The 22875-nt window shown below is 34.5% G+C and overlaps 1 pseudogene; it reads left to right on the plus strand.

Annotated features, from left to right (window-relative positions):
- The window catches only part of LOC150108073 (cleavage and polyadenylation specificity factor subunit 3 pseudogene), a 69425-nt pseudogene extending 47415 nt beyond the window's left edge, over positions 1 to 22010 (plus strand).
- The last annotated feature ends 865 nt before the right edge of the window (positions 22011 to 22875 follow it).

Raw genomic sequence — 22875 nt, forward strand, 5'->3', positions numbered from 1 at the left:
GGACGAGGCCCAGTTGCTATCAATTAAAGCTAATCTGATTTTCCACGGAGATAAACATCTCCGACCAAGTATATCCGCTTTCCAATTCTTAGTGTTTGACTTTCCTTCCAAGTCAAATAGTGCTTTAGCAATTTGGAATTTCAAATGTATCATTAAAAGGCGATTTTCTGTGCAATCGTTAGCAATGTCTCATGTGGCGAAATTAGCATTGGACAGCCTGAACGGAGTGTTTAGGAGAAACCTCATTATAAACGGATTATCTGTTTGAACATTTGGCTCATTATCAGTAGAATTAATGAAGGTTTTGGGGCCATGAAACTGTAGGTACTGAGAGACTTCGGAAACGGTATGGTAGCAGGATTAATCGTCCTATTAACTTGCTAATTAATCTTAATATTTACTGCAATTGGAAAAGTCTATCGCATCAAGCGTAAACACATGTTTGCTAAAAGACCATCAATGTTCAATTGGCATGTTTTAATAATATGAAATTATGGTAATGAAATTCTCTTTAGTTTCCATGGCAACAGTAAAGACTTGCAGCTTAAAAATCAATATTTAAATAAACCTATTAAGCTGTCACATCAAGAATATTGTTTCAATTTATCCCAATCCACAGCTTTGCGTGAACACTATATTCGTTTAACGCAGTCATGAAATCTCCTGCATAATTCCATTTTCATTTTGTATTTTTAGGAAGAGGTAATTACAGTTTTGGTTTTGAAAAAGGCGATTTCATTAATAGCAGACTGAGCGTTGAACGCAACTGGACTGTAAATGAAGTGCCGTTTAAAATAAAAACATTTAGAATAATAATCAAATTACGCTGCAGGTTAAGCCATTGTACAAAGAAAAAAAAAAGTAATTGGTCAGAAACCGCAACAATAATTGACTGTTTAGTTGTTTATTTTAAAATACATAAAGAAATAAACGCATTTAAGTTTCTAAAATCGTCAAGTATTAAATCTCTTGATAATCTCTCTCTCTCTCTCTCAACTGAATAAATGCATTTGCAAGTCGAAATCGCAACAATATTTTTTTTTTTAAAAGAGTTTATTGCATAACGACAATTTATAGATCTGAAATCCACAACAATGTATATAAAAAGTATGGCTTGCAACAAAATAATAAATCAAAACATTTATAAGTTTGAAATCCACAACAATATACAGTCTAAGAAAATCTACAACTAAATAATAAATTAACAAAAACATATATAGGTCTGAAATCCACAACAATACATATTTAGAGTATTGCTTAGCAACGATCTCCAACCTGTAACTATTAATAATAAATAAAGATATTCACAGGTCGGAAGTATTAAAAGTATTGCTTAGCAACAATCTAAAACGAAATAGTACATTACACATTTATAGATCTGAAATCCACAACAATGTATATTAAAAGACTGTTGCTTAGCGACAATCGAAATTCAAATAAATAAAATAAAAGGCTTATTATTATTATTATTCGTGACACCTCCAAGGAGTCCGAAGACTCATCGCGGGAGGACACCCACTATACAACTGTCTCGACCACTACTACCAATCACTTCCATCAACGCCATCTACCTCCCAGCACCGCAATTAGTATTTTTTTTTGTCTGTAAATTGCGTGTGTTCTGAACGGCCGATTTGTCTGTATGCGGGATGAAAAACCCGAGTTTCCGGGAGAAAAATCCCTGCTACCTCCGTATGAGATCGGCTAACTCACCTTCGATTGAAAATCGTCCAGATAAAGATTCCTCCGGTCGCGACGAGAATCGAACTTAGGCCTATTCCAATCGAAGGGCGCAATGTATCATCGTTTTTCCAATTGCGCTACGGAGGTAAATATATATTTTTATATAATAAAAAAAAATGAAATTATAATTGAGCACTGCTTCATTTCATTGCATTACATAAAGAATTGTTTTCTACATAAAATAAAATGTTTAATTAGCCAAGGAGCTACAGATATCACATTACAAATAACAATTTGTGAGAATTAGTATGCTAAGCTAGGTAACTTTGCAAATAAATTAATTAATGGGCTCAGAAAGGTCCTATTATCTAACATGTCTAGAAGTTGTTGTTTATTAAGGACTTGTTCGCTATTGCTTATTAATAATTCTCACCGAGAGAATTTTCCCCGAAGGTTTTTCATTATCTCGGCCTGTTTAACGACTTCAATTAAGAGGCTATTACTAGCGGGGTACCTTTGGGAGAAGAACGGGTTCTATTTATTTGTTTCTCTCACATTTCGGCGCGAGCGGCTAATGGACACTGTTGTAAATTTTGCATAAATTACTCCTTTGTGAAAATGCCAACGTAGCTTTACGGTGCCATAAAACTAAACATAAATAACGATTGAAATTTCGATCGGTGTTTGCAGTAAACAACGGTAAGAAAGAATCTTCTTAAATTTTTGGTACAAATGCGTGTTTGTTTAAAGAGAGAGAGAGAGAGAGAGAGAGAGAGAGAGAGAGAGGAATAAATGGTACTCATAAGTGAGGTGTAGAATTCATTAATTTGACAACCCCCAGAACCCATCTGTAGCTAAGCGTTTGTACGGAGCGGTAAATCTTCGCTCGTATGAGTATTCCGGCAAGTGGAAGTCGTCTGGAACTCCCCAAGTACTTGAACGCAAACTACGGAAGATGAATTATCGTAATGGAACCGCTCTGTAAACATTGGCGGTAGTAATATTTCACACTGGAAGCGGACTGTATCACAGATATTAGGTTTGCTAAGGCGAAAATGGATGAAAAAAAGAAAAACAAAAAAAAAAGGCGTCTTTAGTAACCTTAGCGGCACTGGAATGTTGTTTGTCCAAAACAAGTCATCGGCAAATTTGATCTTCTTTTATAAATCAAACGAAACCATAACCAAAATGAGGATGCGCTTGTAATTTGGAATTTAACCGACCAAATTGTATTTTGTATCGGTTTCAAGTACAAATATTATGGTACAACGTCATGAAATGTCCCGCTGGCTACGGAGTTGCCGGTTAAACAAGTCCCCCACTGTTTTACTCAGAAAATCAGGGCGAGCAGTGAAAATTCAGCTATGGAAGGAAACTCAGTGTCACGAGATTTTATGATAGACACCATTGATATAAGTAAGGAAAAGAAGTCAAAACCGGCCGAAGAACTAGAGAAGTATACCACGACATAATTGGTGTTACTAAAACGAAGAAGAAGAAAACAAGTAAGATCTTAGTAAATAATAAATATAGGATGTTATATTTGGAACCATGGAAAGGAAGGAGTAGCGATAACACTCAGTAACAAATCCAAAGATAAATTTGATTTGCAGATAATTTCAAGTAGATTATGTGCAAGCTTCAAAATGGCGATTTGGACAGTGAGGTTGATTTGTGCCTATTGTCCTACAGGAGGTTCTACTAAGGAAGAAGTGGAGCTATTTTTCAAGTCAATAGAGAAGGACCCAATAAAAGAGGAAAATATGGTACTTGTTGGAGATCTAAACAGCTGAGTAGGAAATAGTTACCAGACACAGAAAAATGTTCTGGGAAAATTTGGCAAAAAGCGCAAAGCTGACATGCGCTGATGCACTAAATTTTTCCATTTCTCCCATGCAGATTACAATGTACATTATATCTAGGGAGGTTTTTAATGTTTTTCCTAACGTATATTAAACTGTAGTATAGGTAAAGTTTACTTAATGATAAGATATCAAGGTCGATCTTATTGCTTTGTTTTGGATTCTTATCAGGGTCCGCAGGTTATTGTACTAATCTCCATCCCAACTAGCGATGCCATACTGGAGTGAGGAATTTATCCATGAATTACTACAGACATCTCAGGAATTCTATACTGGCAAAATTTCTAACTCGACAGATTCTGTTGATGACGTGTTTTATTTTGTTTGTCAAATAGAAACACGTGAATTCCAATACAAGTTGCTGTCGGCATTCTTGAATTTGCTTCTTTTATTAATCAATAATGACATGCTTTCCATAACAATTTCAGTCGTCCCATTTTATTAATCGATTTGCGATCTAGTTTGTTTATTAATCTGAAGTACACATATTTTATTTTAAGTAAATTTATTTTGAGACGTTCAAGCGAAACTATTTGTTTATTTTGCCATATATTGATTTATGTGATCTTCTAATGCGCCGTTATTAATTCGTTTAAATCAGAACGGTCATCAGCAAAGGACGGTATTTTGCCAAGGAAGTTGCAGCCACAGAGATCCTTGACGTATGATCCTTGAGGTACGCCATATTTTCTATTTGGTATTTCACTGTTGTGTTTGCCGAAGTGGATAAATTGTTCTCTGTTAGCTAAATACGATTTAAACAAATTATTCGCAACTCCTCTAATACCATATCTATACATTTCCTGTAAGAGCCCATCGTGATGGACACAGTCAAATGTTTTGGAGATGTCTAGAAAATTAGCTGCGGCCCACTTCACACTGTTTATTCAGTTCTCTTGATTCCGTGAAAACCAACAACGCTTTTTTCCGTGCTTAGACTGGGTCTAAGCTGGTCTAAGGCGTCTGTGGCAATGAGAAAATAGCCGAAGATATATTTAAAGCCAACATATTTCTTACAAATATTGTATAGGATCTATGTAGCTTACCAAGTAATTCACTTCTCTCGTATTGCCATCTACGTAAGCTAGGAACCCTTCAGAGTACAAATATATTTTTATATTCCTCCTGGGTGTTATCAGTTTTGCGTAAGTCCAAATTTATATCGCGTACTAAAACAACGTTATTGTGTTTTGATGAATTGAGAACATTATCGAGCTCAGTTAAGAATGTGTTGGTTGGGACGTCATGGAAGCGATAAACAGCTAAAACCAGTATATCTATCGATGTATGATGAACCATTACGGATTGTGCTCCGTAGATATCATAACCATTTAGGGAGTATCTACCGTAACATGTCCAACTAGAATAGCAGCGGCATGGACTCCACAAATGCAGGGTTTCCAGATTAGCTGACTTTTGGCTTTGGCTAATAATTACATAATCCACAGTACCGATATAATTCGTCAACACAGATTCCAAAAGTGACTTGCATATTAATGGGCCAAACCACCAAACGAATTTAATAGATGGATACGCATCTAATTTTTTTTATTCTCTTGCAAATTAAAACGAACTGACAGTTTATTTCTTTTATAAGAAATTTGTTATTTAAATATACAGAGCTAACAATGAATTATGTTTTTTTTTTATTTTATTTAAGCTTTTTTTTTCCCCATTCATTATTCTGATTATTGTTGTGTGTTTCTTGTCTTATGTTTAATCTTTGGAAGATGACAGAATCAATAAATAGACAGATTTTAATTTTTTTTTAAGTGCAAGCTCTTTTTACATTCACTGCTTAATCTCACTAGTTGCACTAAGTGAATTAACAAACTCTTGAGATAATCACCTGTCATCCCACATTGTCTGTAATCTTTAATGCACGTGTGGTGGTGATCTAATTAGTCGTTTAAGCTGTCTGCAGATACACGGAAACAACGTTATACTTGTGTAGAAAACAAAATTATTTTGCTAAAAGTCTGAGTTTAGGCAGGCCCGTGTACTCTCCAAACTTTTGTTTATTTAGACAAAGGCCTTGATATGAATATTATAACCCATATTTCTCAAGGTCTAAAACATTTAGGTAAGACATGAGACGTATACCTAAGTGATTATAATGTTAATGTGATACATCAATCGAATCATCCAATTTTACAACCCCAAATACGACAATCCTGAATAATAATACTAAGAGTTAGTGCAGTTTAGCTTTCGGTGTCAAGTTGCAGTTTTAAGTAACCCTAAAATACTGCCAAATTATCGAATAGATTTTGGATTTTTGAGCTAGTTTGTTATAAAACTGCAGCCTCCCATCTTTAATTTCATGGTGTGGCATACTATTGATCGTGCAGCAAGTAGTCAAAGGAAGGCTTTCAATATACAAACCAGAAATGACAAAGTTGGAAGAAGAATAAACAGAAAGTAGACTTCATTCCATTTGTAACACAACGATCTATACAATCTCTCTCTCTCTCTCTCTCTCTCTCTCTGTCATTTCTGTTTCGTTCTATTCATTCAAACTTCGATACTTCATACCCAACCCCTGAATTTTTGACCATCAATCATCCACGTTTCACTACAGCGAATTAATATGTTCACTCTACAAAGTGACACGCAAAGAAGGCAAAAAAAAATCCCATTTCTTGCTTCGTTTCTTTCTTAAGCCATTATTCCATTTTTTTTCTCTTTCCTCCAAGCCGGTTTGACTTTATTATTTTGTAATACAACGATACATCAATACTAATAAGATACTGAATGCAATTCAATACGAAGTGGAGGGCATTTTTTTTTTTTTTTTTTTAAACTGAGTGCTAGACTTGATGTATGGATGGAGAGGCTACAAAGGATACTGTTGCTATAGTAACCAGTAATTCGTATTTTGCACTGCAAGTTTGGAAATGTTCATCCAGTCTGTAATCGTATGTACGGATGGAAATGGAAATAGATGAACAGCACTTCCAGAAAAAGAAAAAAAAATCTTTTGCTAGTTAACCTTCTCAGCAAATGTTTAAACAGACACAATGGAACAAACGAACTTTACATGTTACAGATACCGTTTCTTATGTACATTCCCTAGCGTCCTCTAGTGTTGGAAAAGGGGTATTTTTGTATGTATACACTAAGAAGATTTTGATTACTTTTTTAATGGATCGTAGCCGCTAAAAAGTCATTACCAATTGTAATTAAAAATGTTTCAATGATTTTTTTCTTCGGCTGGTAGTTTTCAAAAAAATCTTTACCATCAATAAATGGAGTTGTATTACGATGTCTTAAAAAACTGGACCAAATGAACTAGTCTTTAGACAAATGAACGCTATCCTCGCACGACATAGGACAAGGTCCGTGTACAAGCTTGAAAAATGATTTCCTGTCCAGCAGCCAATCGACACTTTCTTGCTAGAGAAAGCACTGTAGACTACGTTGGCTTCAAATTAAATGAAAAATGATGCATTGGTAAAGTGTTGGGCAGAGAATGTACGACCACATCATCCTTATCCCAATCCCCTGTGCGCCCAACACTTCGATCCTTTAGCTTTGACAACCAGCGGTATAATAAATTGCTTGGCACGAAAAGGTATTAACTAGAGATAAACTTAAGTCGTTTAAGCGTTAGAAGGACTTAATTTAAAAAAATAGGAAAGTGTATTATCTAATTTTCCTTAGTAGGATCTCGGAGTTTTTTCTTCAGCAAATATTATGTTAATACTTTTTCCTAAAGTTAGATATTCGGAAGCGCTAAAGAAATATCGGTAATCATTCGATCCCATTTTGTACTTCTATTACATCTAATGCTATCCACTGTCTTGTAGAGTCATCAAGAAATTTTACCGTAAAAATCATAACCAGTATTGCCTATAATGTGGTTTGTTTTTAGAATTATTTGAGCTGTTTCCTTTACTTTCTTCTCCAAGTACTAGTCTGATTATTTTCCATAATTACAAGCCATTATGCCTGTCAACATAGCTAGTGGTAGCTACTATTATTGGTCACTTGCAGTGCTTTTTTGGACTGAAGGGATAAGCCGGTATTTTTTTCCACTCAAATGCAAGAATCATACACTGTTGATTAATTAATATTAAATCTCCCTCAATATTGTTCCCGAAGTAGTCTTTATCGCGTACATGACAAATTACCTCTGTAAATTACAGTATGCTTATTCAAGATTGTTCATATGGATTTACTCTTTGTCTTTGCTCATCCTTCGTTAAAGAATTCAATGTTAAAGTTTTCGAAATAAACATTTTATTACCAGTTGAAATAAACATTTCGTGTCAAATAGCAAGTTTTGATATAGCAGCTAATCAGTTCTTGGAATACTTTTTATTTTCCTAGGCATTTCAAACGAATGTTTGTTATAAGAGCTCTTTTTCTTTTCCCTAAAATAGGAACTCTTCATTATGATGGACTTCTACTGTACTGGAGAATTGGAAATTTTTCGGTTCAACTTGGGAAAACATTAAATATTAGTAATCGTGAAAGAGACCAACAAAGATATCGGGATGTCATTCCAAACAGTGTGCGTGTGTGTGTGTGTGTGTGTGTGTGTGTGGGTGGGTGGGTGGGTGGGTGTCGCGCACGCGCTACTCAAAGTTTACATCGGACACTAATCTTGAACTTGACTCGATGTTTCATGGGAAATTTGCCAACTTCTTACGATCGATTTAGAAGTGTGTCATTTGCACTCATTATCAAAAACTACACGTACAAAAAAATAAGAAAAAAAGAAAAAAAGAAAAAAAAACAGAAATTAGACAGAACACGAGAAATTAGGCAAAACTCTGTGTATTCTCGCCAGCTCTTTTTCCTAATTAAAACTAATGTCCCATCTCAAGGACCAATGATTTCGTTCGTAAATAGGTCAAGGCCACTTAGAAATGCTATCCGAAAAAAATTGCGATGTGCCAACGGTTTCGCAATCCTCTACCTGAGTTCAGAATAATGTTCGAATGCCGACAAGAGAGGGTTTCCATGGTAACGAAACACCATGTTACTGCGGAAACATAAAAGATATTTAAATAGGGAACATCAAAAAGGAAGCATTTTGTAATGGGGGGGGGGGGGCACAGTGTATCCCTCGGAACTGCAACAGATGGTATAGTCAGATGTTTACCTTTTTCTTCTTTAAATGATCTTAAGCCTTGTGGCGTGATAATTGATTGGCTGGTGTGGTCATATTTAATAACTTACAGGTAATTTACCTCATTTTTTTTCAATGTTTACTCGGAAACCGATTGTTGAATGAATGTCGACTTAAGGTTAATGGAAAATGCACTAAAGGTGTGCATTTTCCAGTAGGTGTGTGGGTCCGTGAACGGGTGGAGTAAAGATCAACAAGGGTCATAACATCGCCAAATTTTGCACGATCTCCACTTCATTAGACTGTGGAAACTCCCCGATAGTTTGAACATAAAATTTTCATTCCATTAATACCATCTCTAAATCTTCCAGTTTTATTCGGTTTTTGACACATCGTGAGATGGTTACCATGGAGATATGTTTCCCCTTTTGTCTATTTTTATCATCCTTTGTTGATCTTTGTTTAGCTGACAAAAGGTACAAAACATCAAAAAACAGTCTCGCTTAGTAGGATATGATAGCGTGTTTCATCGAAGTTAAAAAATCTTCTAAAAAAAAAAGCAAATTTGCTATTTTTCCTCGTTAAAGTTGCACGGAGAGTGGCAGCTATAGATATGCACTGCACATTCAAAAAAAAAAAAAAAAAAAAAAACAGTTCTTTTTAGTTCTTTTTTTAAGATAGAAGTGACGTCACGATAAGTTTCCATGACAACATAGACTCCATTTTGCGCATAGTAAGCAAAACGTTATTTGTTGTTGTCCAAAAGATTTCGTCTGTAGACGTTTTATTTCGTTTTTTATTTTATTTAGTTCATTTCTACTGGAAGTTTGCAGTTAAGTAATCGATGACATTATTTATGTTATTGTATTATAAGGTTCGATAGTGTCAGCGTTGTACAGCCTTGTCTGTTTATGTGAGAATAGCGTGTCGCCTTTTAGAGCATCCCTCAAATGTTTCACAGAAACAGTGAATCTGATGTGTCTGGATTTGGGAAAGGCATCAGAAAAGAATTCATTTTCCCAGGGCCATCAAGCTTGGAAACAGTATATTTATTTTTAAAAAAGAAAAATAATAATAAATTAAAGTTAGACTACTGTTTGACCTATCCGATAACAGTAAGATAAATAATCATGACGCAGTTACAGAGTACGAAGTTCAATAATAAAGTACAGAGACTGATTTTATTACAGAGCACGTACCAACACTGGATTAATAGCTGTAGTTCCTGTGTGTGTGTGTGTGGAGGGGTACAATTTTTTTTTTTTTTTTTCAATCGGGGAATTTACAAAAACAAAACGAGGCAAATATTTTAGAATAATACAAACAAATAACCCTATTAATAGAAATTAATGAAATTTAGTATTTAGGAATCGGTAATAAGGTTCTTCGATCCACTTTAGTTTTGGTTTACATGAAAACATTTTTACAATCAAAATTACGCAAAAAAAAAAAAAAAAATTATATACGTAGAGAACATAAGCTAAAAAGGCTATGCTATTAACAAAAGCACATTTTTATTTTTGTTTCCGGCTTCTTTTCTAACTTGTTTTGACAAAGAGAAAACAAAAATTTTATTTGGTAGTAAAGTTTTGACGGGGTTAGTTTATCGGAATGCCATTGCTTTTATCGGGTGATCAGTCATGGATATAAGGGACAGATACATCGTACACAAAATGAATAAATAACAAAAAAGTGTTGTTTAGATCTAACCCATGCTCAGTTGACTCCACCGTCTAGACACGTACTTCACATGCTTGTGTTTTTTGAATGGGTAAAATACCTTTCACAGAGCAGCGAATGTCTCAACAGTAGCGAGTGAACCGGAAGCTAACATTACATTGCAATCGAATTTTTGAGGTATAAAACAAACAAATAAACAAAACAAAAAAAAAAAGATGTCTGATTCAAAATGATGTGTCGAATAACACTTGGACATTAAAAAAAAAAAAAAACGTACACGAGCTATCCCTAGACACTTCTTACGATTTTTGGGAAAATTTAGCAGCCTTTGAGCGTGGATAATTCCAATTCCAACAAAATCAAACCAAAAGGAATTTTTGGTCTCCGCAAATTACTACAGTTCTGTATCTTCCTAGAATAAGTCTCGAAAATGAAAATTTTGTCCAAACAGTTTTCCTATTTGCTGTCTTCTAGAACTAACGACACTTTAATCAGCTGACAGCAAACATAGAACAACCCTTACCTAAAGTAGAGGAGCTTGACAGAAGCTTAGCTACAACAACGAATGATAGTTGACATAACGTTGGAAAGAGCAATGTGTTGGGTTGTCGTGTTAGCTTATGATAATTGATTGTAACGTCTATTTCAACACAGCAGGTGCTACATCAAAGCATCAGAGGAATTCTCATCGCACGTTGATGTTCGTCTAATGGAGAAGGTAGTCAGGGAAGGGGATCTATCAACAAAGGGAATTAAAAAGTGTCAAGATATTCACATCGAAAGACAGATGCACGGAGAGACAAAATCTTAGGAAATGGAAGAGAAAATAAATGATGTGAGATAAAGGTAGATGGATGGCTTTCTTTTATGAACTAATTCGATTGTACATAAGTTTCGAACATTGTTTGGCGATGCAGAAGACTCGAAGGAAAGCAGTTGCTATAGAAACTTACCTTCGTAAAAGTAAAATATTCATCGAATACATTCCCATCAAATTCAAGTCCATGCCACTTTTTTTGGAAGTTTTATAATTTTAGGTACTAAATCAATGTCTTTTATTGTTCTCCAGCAACACAGAGAAGTATTTTGGCTCGAAAATCCGAACCCTTGTATATTGCATGGGTTTTTTTTTTTTTTTTTTGTGCAGTTACTCCAAGTCTTGAGTGCCAAATTTCAGAATCGAATTTCTAAGATAAAAGTGCTCAAATCATGGAAATGCGTATAGTACTCTACACACTACTTCCTCTGGATTTTATTATTTATCTTACTTTGTTTATTACGTCGATATGGAGTCTTAGATCTCACTTCTTACTAGAATTGTCCCGAAATATACGGTGTATTTCGGGGCAATTTATATTTATATTTGAGCACATTCAATTGAAGATGCTCAGAAAGTATGAGAAAATCTCTTAAGCATGAAGAATGCGGACTTTTTTTAATGTATTGGGCAAAAATTACGTAGCAACATTTCCATACACCTGTCTCAAAATTTATTTAGACACTGAGTGTTTCATAAACCTCGCCTAGTGGTCTACAGAACTCCGATCGGGACTCTCACTAAACTAAAAAGCCAATAAAAAGGTTGTTCGTGTCTTAAACAGGACTCTAACTCTAGAGTTTTTAACGGAAGGGTATCCTCGATAGCATCTCAGCTACAAAGTCTCCACTACATCTGGGAATATCCCGAACACCAAATTAAAAAATTCGTCAATGTGCTACAACCCTTTCATTTCAGACTATGTGACATCAAGTTGAATTCGAATATCTCTGAATCGTTTCCAATTTTCAATACGATACACATCTGCAGTCATTTATCGTGTAGCACTTACCTTTATACCTTTTTTGCCACGTGGTTTTTCAGTGGAACGCGGTAAAAGAAAATTGAATTGAGGTGTCCGAATACTGTTTTTAACTTAGTGTATTATAATTTTCGCATTCTGGATAAAATAAAGTAACAGTTGGCGTATAATTGCACTGTAGAGTAATATATATGAGTTTCTGAGCTACTAGCTTTTCATTAATTTCGCTAATTTCACTAATTTTGTTAATATCAAAGGGAAACAACTAGTTACTACACATAAATTACTTCTTTTCCATAAATATTACTTCCCACATTATGTTACAGGAATTTTGACACCACAGATGTGTCAAAGAGCCTCCGCAACTCAGTCAGATAAGCCCATAGATTGGAAAGACCTGAGTAATGGGAAGACCTTTACCAGTACTTTAAAATTGAAGAATAGCCGGTCTCATATAAAGGGTAGAAGTTTTTTCATCCAGCAACTAGGAAATTTACACACAAAAATATATATTGAGAGATTGGACTGACCGCCTTATCCTAAAATGATGTTTAAAAAAATCCGATCTGAGCAGGTCGCTAACCTTAAGAGCTTGTAATCCGCAAATTATTATTATTATTATTATTATTATTATTATTATTATTATTATTATTAGTCCTTATACTTCTTGACCAGACCAAAGGTTTGACACGACACAGTTGAACACGACATACTGCTGACCAAACTATACTCAGTAGGAATAAAAGGAACGCTAGATACCTGGTTCAGGAACTATCTCTCAAACCGAACGCAAGTTACAAAAATGGGTACAAATTAGAGCCGGGGTATACAGATAAAACACGGAGTCCCACAAGGCATCATGTTATCACCTACTCGTTTCAACATATACGTTGATGACATTCACAACTTGGCTACGCGAAGTCAAATCATCTGCATACCTATCAATATGCAGATGATATGGCGATACTAGCAATCCACACAGACATTAAGACCGTTCTCTCCAAATCATTACAAGACCTAAACGAAATACGAAATCATAACTTACTTCTACCAAAATTCAGTTAGAACGAAGCATCAAAATGCAGACTTTAATTACATTCCTTGGAAAGAAGTGAACGGATACCATAGTGTGAGGTACAACCAGCCATGGCGAGCACCTCAATAACATGTAAGATCTCCTTTTGCTGCGATGACTGCAGCTGTCCTATTAGGGCATCCTTTTCACAATAGCGATCAATGGGAAATTTGAACCATTCTTCCTGTAGGCATGTAATGAGGTACCGAAGTGTTGTGGGGCAGGCACCACTTTATCTCACTTGACACTCCAGTTTCATTCCACAGATGTTCAGTAGGGTTGAGATCAGAGTTCTGTGGGGGCCAGCAAATGTATGCGACGTTCATGTCCACAAACCACGCAGTTACAGCAGCAGCCTTATGACACGGTGCATTGTCTTGCTGCAATGGTTAGTTCCATAAAAACGCCACAATGGAAGCATTGCATCATCAAAAATGTTCAGATTCCTCTTGGAGATCATTGTTTTCGTGGAACCACAAACACAGGTCCGAGGGCAAAGTAGGGAAAACAGGACCACACTATCACACCTCCGTATTTCATAGTAGAAGTTACACACTGGTAAGAGACGTTCACCAGGCATTTCGATACACCAACGCCTGACCATCGGTTCGGTGGATCGTATGTAGCATGATCGTATGTAGCACAGCTTTCGAAGTTTCGAAGTGTAAGTGCTTTTTGCACCACTGAAGACGAAGGTGCATGTTGAATTGGATAATGGAGGGCTTGCATATTGCGGTCCCACCATGGAAACCCATGTTGCGAGCCTCGACTCTGAATGTTTTTGTGTAGATTCGTGTTCCAGTCGATGCTCGGAACTCCGCATTCAACGTGTAGGTCGACGGATGGCGGTTTTTACATATTATCCTTCGTAACACCCCACGATCACGTTTGGTGAGTGTGGTGGGTCGTCCACTGCGGGTAGCACTTGCAGTTGACTCCCTTACCTTCCATCTCAGTATAGAATCACTAATTATCATCTGGTATGATACCACCTTGGATTTCCCAATTTATCAACAATTTTCAAAAGACAGGCCACATGGCACCGTAGAACAACATACTTTTTAAACTCCGTTCGTTCCCTTCTTGCAGCTATTTCATTCAGATATAGTTGCAGTGCATCATTACATGGCACGATGCACCTTGCCCATAGGAGTGTTCGTTGACTTCTTTCCAAGCAGGAAAGAAGGACCAAAGAATCATGCTCCCCCGCACCACTCAATCTACACTATTCCGCATACTAACAACAAAAATAATAACACTTGACACTGCCCCGAAATCACACCTATAACACATTGTAAATACCTTTTTCTTACACAGACTGCCACCTTGAATGGTCAAAGAGTACAGAATACCAACATACTAAACTACGCATCATTGCAGCACAACTCTTCCAAGTAAAAGCCATGATTCCTTCTAACGTAAAGAAAAAAAATCAAGTCAACGGGTTGTCGTATTCAATGGTGTGTGATAGTCACTAATTAAGTAGGGTATAACAGTCTACGCAAACACATTAAACAACCATCTGATCAAATTAGAAAAATCACATAGAAAAATTATTTCAACAGTGCTTTGGAGACCTAAATCCACCAGCTAATAAAATCATCCAATAACCAAGAACTCCTTATAGCGATACACAACATCCTGAGCATTAAAAACCTGAAATATTTAAATACTGAAATACTCATTTTACTAAGGAAAACACATATCGCATTACACGACACACCGCAACTCTTTACGCAAATCAACGCTTCAAGAAATCATACGGTTGAGCAGTGAGATCACATCTCATACCCACAATATTCAACAACCTACCAAAAAACTTAAAATACGGAGACAATTACAGAACTCAAAATGTGGACGCGATACCAACACACTTAGTATCGCAGATAACACCTACATGCGCTTCACAAATCACAAAACTGAAGCGTCCAACGCTCACATAAAAATTCCATCCATCCATAAAAAGTACCAAACAACATAAACAGTGTATGCTAATCCCACTCTCTTCATAAAAGTTAACCCTAGCCTCGAAATCTGCAGATTATCTCGCCACAACATATCATAATCAACTAATCCTCATAGCCGCCATTATCATAGTTGTTATTAATACTGTTATTATTTCAATTAACAATGAACTCTTCGACAGACTGCAATGTGTTAACCGTATAACTGTAAATAGCCCGAATTTATTATTTTTTTATTGATCTCTCAAATATTTACATATATACAATTATCATCTCGAGTGACATTCAGTATATTATTTTACAAAACTCAGCACTACGTGCTACATATAATGAAATTTCAATAATAATGACGATAACATAGTTTTTTTGTTATCTTTTAAAATAACATTCACAGTAATAATTTACAGCTGTATAGTTCAGAGTTACACAAGTTATATAATATTACATGTAGTTTACTATTTTTTTTCCTTTCAAAGTTTGAGAAAGAGTGATTATACAACACTATTTACACAAGTCCAATTTAAATATTATATTTCCTATTTCTCGCAAACATACAATGTAAATTCATAATTTACATATTCTTTTAATAATAAGAATAGTTTATTCATGTTACATAGTAATATTATATTAATGATATTATCACATAATAATCAGTATCTTCAGTATCTTCTTTATTGTTATGTAATTTACTGACTGTTTTGCTACATCTCTGCATTTGATTATAAGGACTACGTGTTGATGAGTGAGGCAAGTTAATCCCACCTACTTCGAAGCTTGGATTAGCTTTTATGAAGAGAGTGGGATTTAGCCTTCACTATTTATGTTGTTGTTACTGTTTATGCATGGGCTGTAGGCATTGGATGCTGGTGATTTGTGATGTGTATATTAGTGTTAATGGTTTCTTAACTTTGTTTGTATGTTTTCCAGAGTTCGTTTTTTAATGTTCTGTAGTTATCTACGTGTTTTAAATTTCTTGGTAGATTGTTGAGTTGCGTTGGTATCTGATGTGATCTCACAAAAGAACAGTATGAGTTGTTGAAGGGTGTGGGGATGTAGAGAGTAGTTGTAGGTCGTGTTATACGATATGTGTCTCTGTTGTTTCGATAGGTGATAATGAAGTAATTCCTTGTTAATGTCATGTAGTGTTTCAGGTTTTTAATGCTCAGAATTCCATGTGTTGTCATGTGCTAGTCAAATATTGGCTGTTGTACGTAAGATGTCCAAATCACTGTTGACAGAATTTTCCTGTGTAATGTTTCTAATTTTGTTAGGTGGCTGTTTGATGTGTTTGCATAGACTGTTATACCGTATCTGAGTAGGGATTCGCAGATACCATGATATAGGAGTTTTTTTTTTATGTTGGATGGAATAATGTCTTTAACTTGGAAGAGTTTTGCTGCGATGATCCGGAGTTTCGTGTGTAGGTATTCTGTATGTTTTGCCCATTTCAGGTGGCAATCTATATAGAGACCAAAGTATTTGAATGATAATAATAATCTCTCTTCGAAATTATATTTATATATAAAAAAAGGATACATACAGAACTGTACACTTAGTCCCCGTAGAGACGAAATAATGTTAAGTATCTTAGTTGTATATAAAACAAACAATCAATGTATGCATGTATGCAGAGATATTATTATTATTATTATTATTATTATTATTATTATTATTATTATTATTATTATTATTATTATTATTATTATTATTATTATTAAGGAGCTGTCCTATCTCCCATTCTATTTAACATATACACACACGACATAAGCCAACTCCCTCTAAAAAGTAAAATCTTCCAGTATGCAGACGACACTGCCATAGTATCCATTCACAACACTGCAAAAATCGCTTACAAAAATATGCAACACGACATCAATCAAATCACTAACTGGTTAACCGAAAACGGCATATATATAAACCCTGGAAAAACAAAGCTAATGATATTCAAAAACCCCCAAACCCTGCCCATAGAAACTAAATATCTCACTGTCAAACATTCATCCTCCAATACACAAAGTGCAGAACCTAAAATCACAACCATCACACAGGTGAAAACAACACGCTACCTTGGACTTCACTTCGATACAGATCAAAGTTGGAATAGCCATACAAATTACCTACATACCAAGCTTAGGATAATAGCAAGCAAACTATACAGATTAAAAGACATTGCCCCAACCCACATAAAAATACTAATCTATAAAGCATTATGTGCAAACATTTTAAGATATGCAATCACATCATACGCATTCTGCGCAGACTACAGACTTAACAGGCTACAATGGTTGCAAGATAAAATGATAAAACTGATATTCTGGGAACAACCCACTCTTATGCAGGAAGCATGGACAAAACACAAAATATTTAAGGTGAAACAATTACGCCACTACACAGTCATGTTAAAACACTACTACAGCCCAACATATAGATTAACCAGAACAACATATCAAATAACAAGACCACAGTCAACAAACTACATAACATATAAGTACAACAATCACTACAGCAAAGCCACCCGAAACTTCTACGTACCTGACATGATAAACAAACTGCCGTTCGACAACAGAAACCTAGGAACATACAGAGAGCTGAAACAGGCACTATATAAATATTATAGCGAGAACGAAAATTAGAGCAATTCCTGTTTCTCTCTCCCCCACCACACATACACACACACACAAACCTACGACAACCCCCCCCTCTCAAAAAACTACCACTACAAGACTACCACTACACGTCTAAATCCAACCCTATTTTCACAAAAAAAAAAAAAAAAAAAGTTAAACTGTAATAGCAGTCGAAGTCTTTCAAGCACGTACCAACAAACAGTAAAATCAACACCTGGCTTGTGACCACAATAGGAACACAACCATGAAACCACCACCCTCTGTCATCTATTATCTTCCTCAGATAAGCTCTGCTAAGCTTCGAGGAAGAAAATTACTAACTTGCAAGTATCTGTTATACACACTTGTAATGCGTTATAAATATTATATACATATAATTACTACAGCAACTATGTATGCAATTCATCTGAGACATTTCTGTATAATCCTTATTGTAAATACTGTAAATATTATTATTGTATGTAACTTATACTGAGACATAATAAAATGTAAAAAAAAAAAAAAATTATTATTATTATTATTGAATTGTGTGTGTATGCTGCATTACTGCATTGTATCGTGAATTGTGTGCACATTGGTGCCAATCCATATTTAGCTAGTTTAAAAAAATGTATATTCATATTTATAAAATGTACTCTGCATTTTGTATATCGAATTTTCGTACTGTACAGAAAAGATAATATGTTTTTCATTGTGTGTGTGCACTCTGTGTGATAGTAAACCTTATCATTTTCATTGTAAAAACAAAAACAAATAAGTCGTTTATAAAAAAATAAAAAAAATAAAACAATAATAAAAAATAAATTATTATTATTATTATTATTATTATATTCTAAATTCAAAAATTCTGTATAAACCTTATTGTAAATATTGTAAATATTATTATTGTATGTAATTTATACTGAGACATAATAAAAAAAAATTATTATTATTATTATTATTATTATTATTATTGTGCAGAATTATTATTAAATTATTATTATTACAAAATTATTATTAAAGTGCAGAACCTAAAATCACAACCATCACACAGGTGAAAACAACACGCTACCTTGGACTTCACTTCGATGCTGATCAAAGTTGGAATAGCCATACAAACTACCTACATACCAAGCTTAGGATAATAGCAAGCAAACTATACAGATTAAAAGACATTGCCCCAACCACATAAAAATACTAATCTATAAAGCATTATGTGAAAACATTTTAAGATATGCAATCACATCATACGCATTCTGCGCAGACTACAGACTTAACAGGCTACAATGGTTGCAAGATAAAATGATAAAACTGATTTTCTGGGAACAATCCACTCTTATGCAGGAAGCATGGACAAAACACTTACACCACTACACAGTCATGTTAAAACACTACTACAGCCCAACATATAGAGTAACCAGAACAACATATCAAATAACAAGACCACAGTCAACAAACTACATAACATATAAGTACAACAATCACAACGGCAAAGCCACCCGAAACTTCTACGTACCTGACATGATAAACAAACTGCCGTTCGACAACAGAAACCTAGGAACATACAGAGAGCTGAAATAGGCACTATATAAATATTATAGCGAGAATGAAAATTAGAGCAATTCCTGATTCTCTCTCCCCCACCACACATACACACACACACACAAACCTACGACAACCCCCCTCTCAAATAACTATCACTACAAGAACACAAAGAAACAAACACACCATGTCTAAATCCAACCATATTTGCACAAAAAAAAAAAAAGTTAAACTGTAATAGCAGTCGAAGTCTTTCAAGCATGTACCAACAAACAGTGAAATCAACACCTGGCTTGTGACCACTATAGGAACACAACCATGAAACCACCACCCTCTGTCATCTATTATCTTCCTCAGATAAGCTCTGCTAAGCTTTGAGGAAGAAAATTACTAACTTGCAAGTATCTGTTATACACACTTGTAATGCGTTATAAATATTATATACATATAATTACTACCGCAACTATGTATGCAATTCATCTGAGACATAATAAAAAAAAAATAAAATAAAAAAAATTCTGTATAATCCTTATTGTAAATACCGTAAATATTATTATTGTATGTAACTTATACTGAGACATAATAAAATGTAAAAAAAAAAAAAAAAAAAAAAAATTATTATTATTATTATTATTGAATTGTGTGTATATGTTGCATTACTGCATTGTATCGTGAATTGTGTGCACATTGGTGCCAATCCAAATTTAGATAGTTTAAAAAAATGTATATTCATATTTATAAAATGTACTCTGCATTTTGTATATCGAATTTTCGTACTGTACAGAAAAGATAATATGTTTTTCATTGTGTGTATGCAGATACTCTGTGTGATAGTAAACCTTATCATTTTCATTGTAAAAATAAATAAGTCGTTTATAAAAAAAAAATAATAATAAATAAATAAATAAAATTTTAAAAAAATAAAAATAAAAAAAATTATTATTATTATTATTATTATTATTATTATTATTATTATATTCTAAATTCAAAAATTCTGTATAAACCTTATTGTAAATATTGTAAATATTAGTATTGTATATAATTTATACTGAGACATAATAAAAAAATAAAAAAAAAATATTATTATTATTATTATTATTATTATTATTATCATTATTATTATTATTATTATTATTATATTATTATATTAAGCAGGTCATGTGTTAGGAGCGGCAATGTTCATGATAGAAATTGCTGGTGTTAAAGTATTATATACAGGTGATTTTTCACGTCAAGAAGATAGGCATTTGATGGCCGCGGAAATTCGGAGCGTTCATCCAGATGTTCTGATAATTGAATCAACATATGGGACTCACATACATGAGAAACGTGAAGAAAGAGAAGCCAGATTTACTGGTTTGGTTCATGACATTGTTAACCGAGGTGGGAGATGCTTAATACCTGTATTTGCTCTTGGCAGAGCACAAGAATTACTTCTTATATTAGATAAATATTGGTCAAATGATCCTGAATTACATGCCATACCTATTTATTTTGCATCTTCTTTAGCAAAGAAATGCATGTCTGTTTATGAGACTTATGTTAATGCCATGAATGAAAAAATCCGCCTCGAAATTGGCATCAGTAATCCATTCATATTGAAACCTATTTCAAATTTAAAAAACATTGATCAGTTGGATGATATTGGCCCATGTGTTATAATGGCCAGTCCAGGTATGACGCAGAGTGGCTTTTCACGAGAACTATTTGAGAGTTGGTGTACTGATGCAAAAAATGGAGTGATCATTGCTGGATACTGTGTAGAAGGCACGTTAGGCCAAACATATCTTGTCAGAGCCAGAAGAAATTATTACTATGACTGGTCAGAGATTACCTTTAAAGATGTCAGTTGATTATATTTCATTTTCTGCACACCCTGACTACCAGCAAACAAGTGAGTTTATTCGTCGTTTAAAGCCACCACACATTGTACTTGTTCATGGTGAACAGAATGAAATGAATAGACTAAAAGGAGCAATCATTCGTGAATATGAACATGATCTTGATACACACATAGAAGTGCATAATCCTAGAAATACTCAGGCTGTGGAACTCCATTTCAGAGGTGAAAAAACTGCAAAAGTTATGGGTAACTTGGCTATCCATCCACCAACACTAGGCCATAAAGTATCTGGTGTACTTGTAAAGAGAAATTTTAGTTACCACCTTTTAACTCCAGGTGATTTGTCAAGGTATACAGACATGGTGATGAGTACCATTAGCCAACGATTAAGTGTACATTATACAGGCATCTTGCAACTTCTGCAGTTCATTCTTTGCCAGCAATCAGGAAATGTTGAAATTGTTGAATACCAAGGAAAAAAAGCTCTTCGTGTATTTGGTGAGATTTTAATTTCCTATGATCCTCCCTTGGTTACATTAGAATGGAATTCTAGTCCAGTAACTGATATGTATGCTGATGGTATCGTAGCTGTTATTCTAAAAGCAGAAAAAGCAGCAACATCACCAAAAAACATACCTCCTTTTCCCAAAACAGGTAGAATGCATTTCACTGATTGTGGAGATGCTATCTGAAATGTTTGGTGATGATTGTATAAATAAAGTAGTAAGGGGTTCAGAGGTATCATCAATTGTTGATGGCAAAGAGATTATAATTAATGTAAAAACCCAACATGTAAGATGTGAAGAAGATGAAGCTTTACAGCGGATGGTCTGTACCGCAGTAACTAAGCTGTATAATATTCTTGTTCCCCAAAGCTGAAGGACTGTCATTTAGTTATCAAAATTGTAAGGAAAAACCAAGAAATCTCAAGTAAAGCAACTTCTAAAAATATTGCTGTGATTAGTAAATTTTATAACTTATGTTTTACAGTTTGAAAACCATTCGTTGATAATACAGTACAAAATATTGTCTAAAATTAAGGGGATATTAAATCCCACATAGTTTTAAAACCGAATAAGAAACTCAAAGATAGGAATCAGAGAGTTTCTTGCCGAATATAGTAAACTATAAAGTATCGGCGAACACTAGCGTTAGCAAATGCAACTGATCCTAGTACGTAGTACAATCTCGGGCAACTCGTTGCAAAGGTGAGTAAAGTTCAGATCGCTATTCTTAGGTATTATCCATAATGTAAAAACACATTTCCTAGGAAAAGTATGCTGTTATTACATTATGGAGGGAGGTCACCACCCAGACCGGTTTCAGCCTTTTTTGAGGCCTCATCAGTGAGTGGCTAGACCTAATACCGAAGTGTATAGCGAAAAGAACTTATATACTCTGCGAACGAGTTTTCCAAGTAGGTGCAACGAACTTTACTCACCTTTGCAACGAGTTGCCCGAGATTGTACTACGTACTAGGATCACTTGCATTTGCTAACGCTAGTGTTCGCCGATACTTTATAGTTTACTATATTCGGCAAGAAACTCTCTGATTCCTATCTTTGAGTTTCTTATTCGGTTTTAAAACTATGTGGGATTTAATATCCCCTTAATTTTAGTAATGTTTTCATTGCCGAAATGAAGCTTATTAGCTCTTTATACTTAAGCAAAATATTGTCATTGTGCAACAATTGAAATTTTGTAAGCAAATATTGAAATTTTATTTTGATTACATTCATGCAAA

Source organism: Typopeltis vanoorti, chromosome 3 (genome assembly GCF_054136105.1).
Source record: "Typopeltis vanoorti isolate ZY-2024b chromosome 3, IOZ_Tvanoo_1.0, whole genome shotgun sequence".
Taxonomy (NCBI): Eukaryota; Metazoa; Arthropoda; class Arachnida; order Uropygi; family Thelyphonidae; genus Typopeltis; species Typopeltis vanoorti.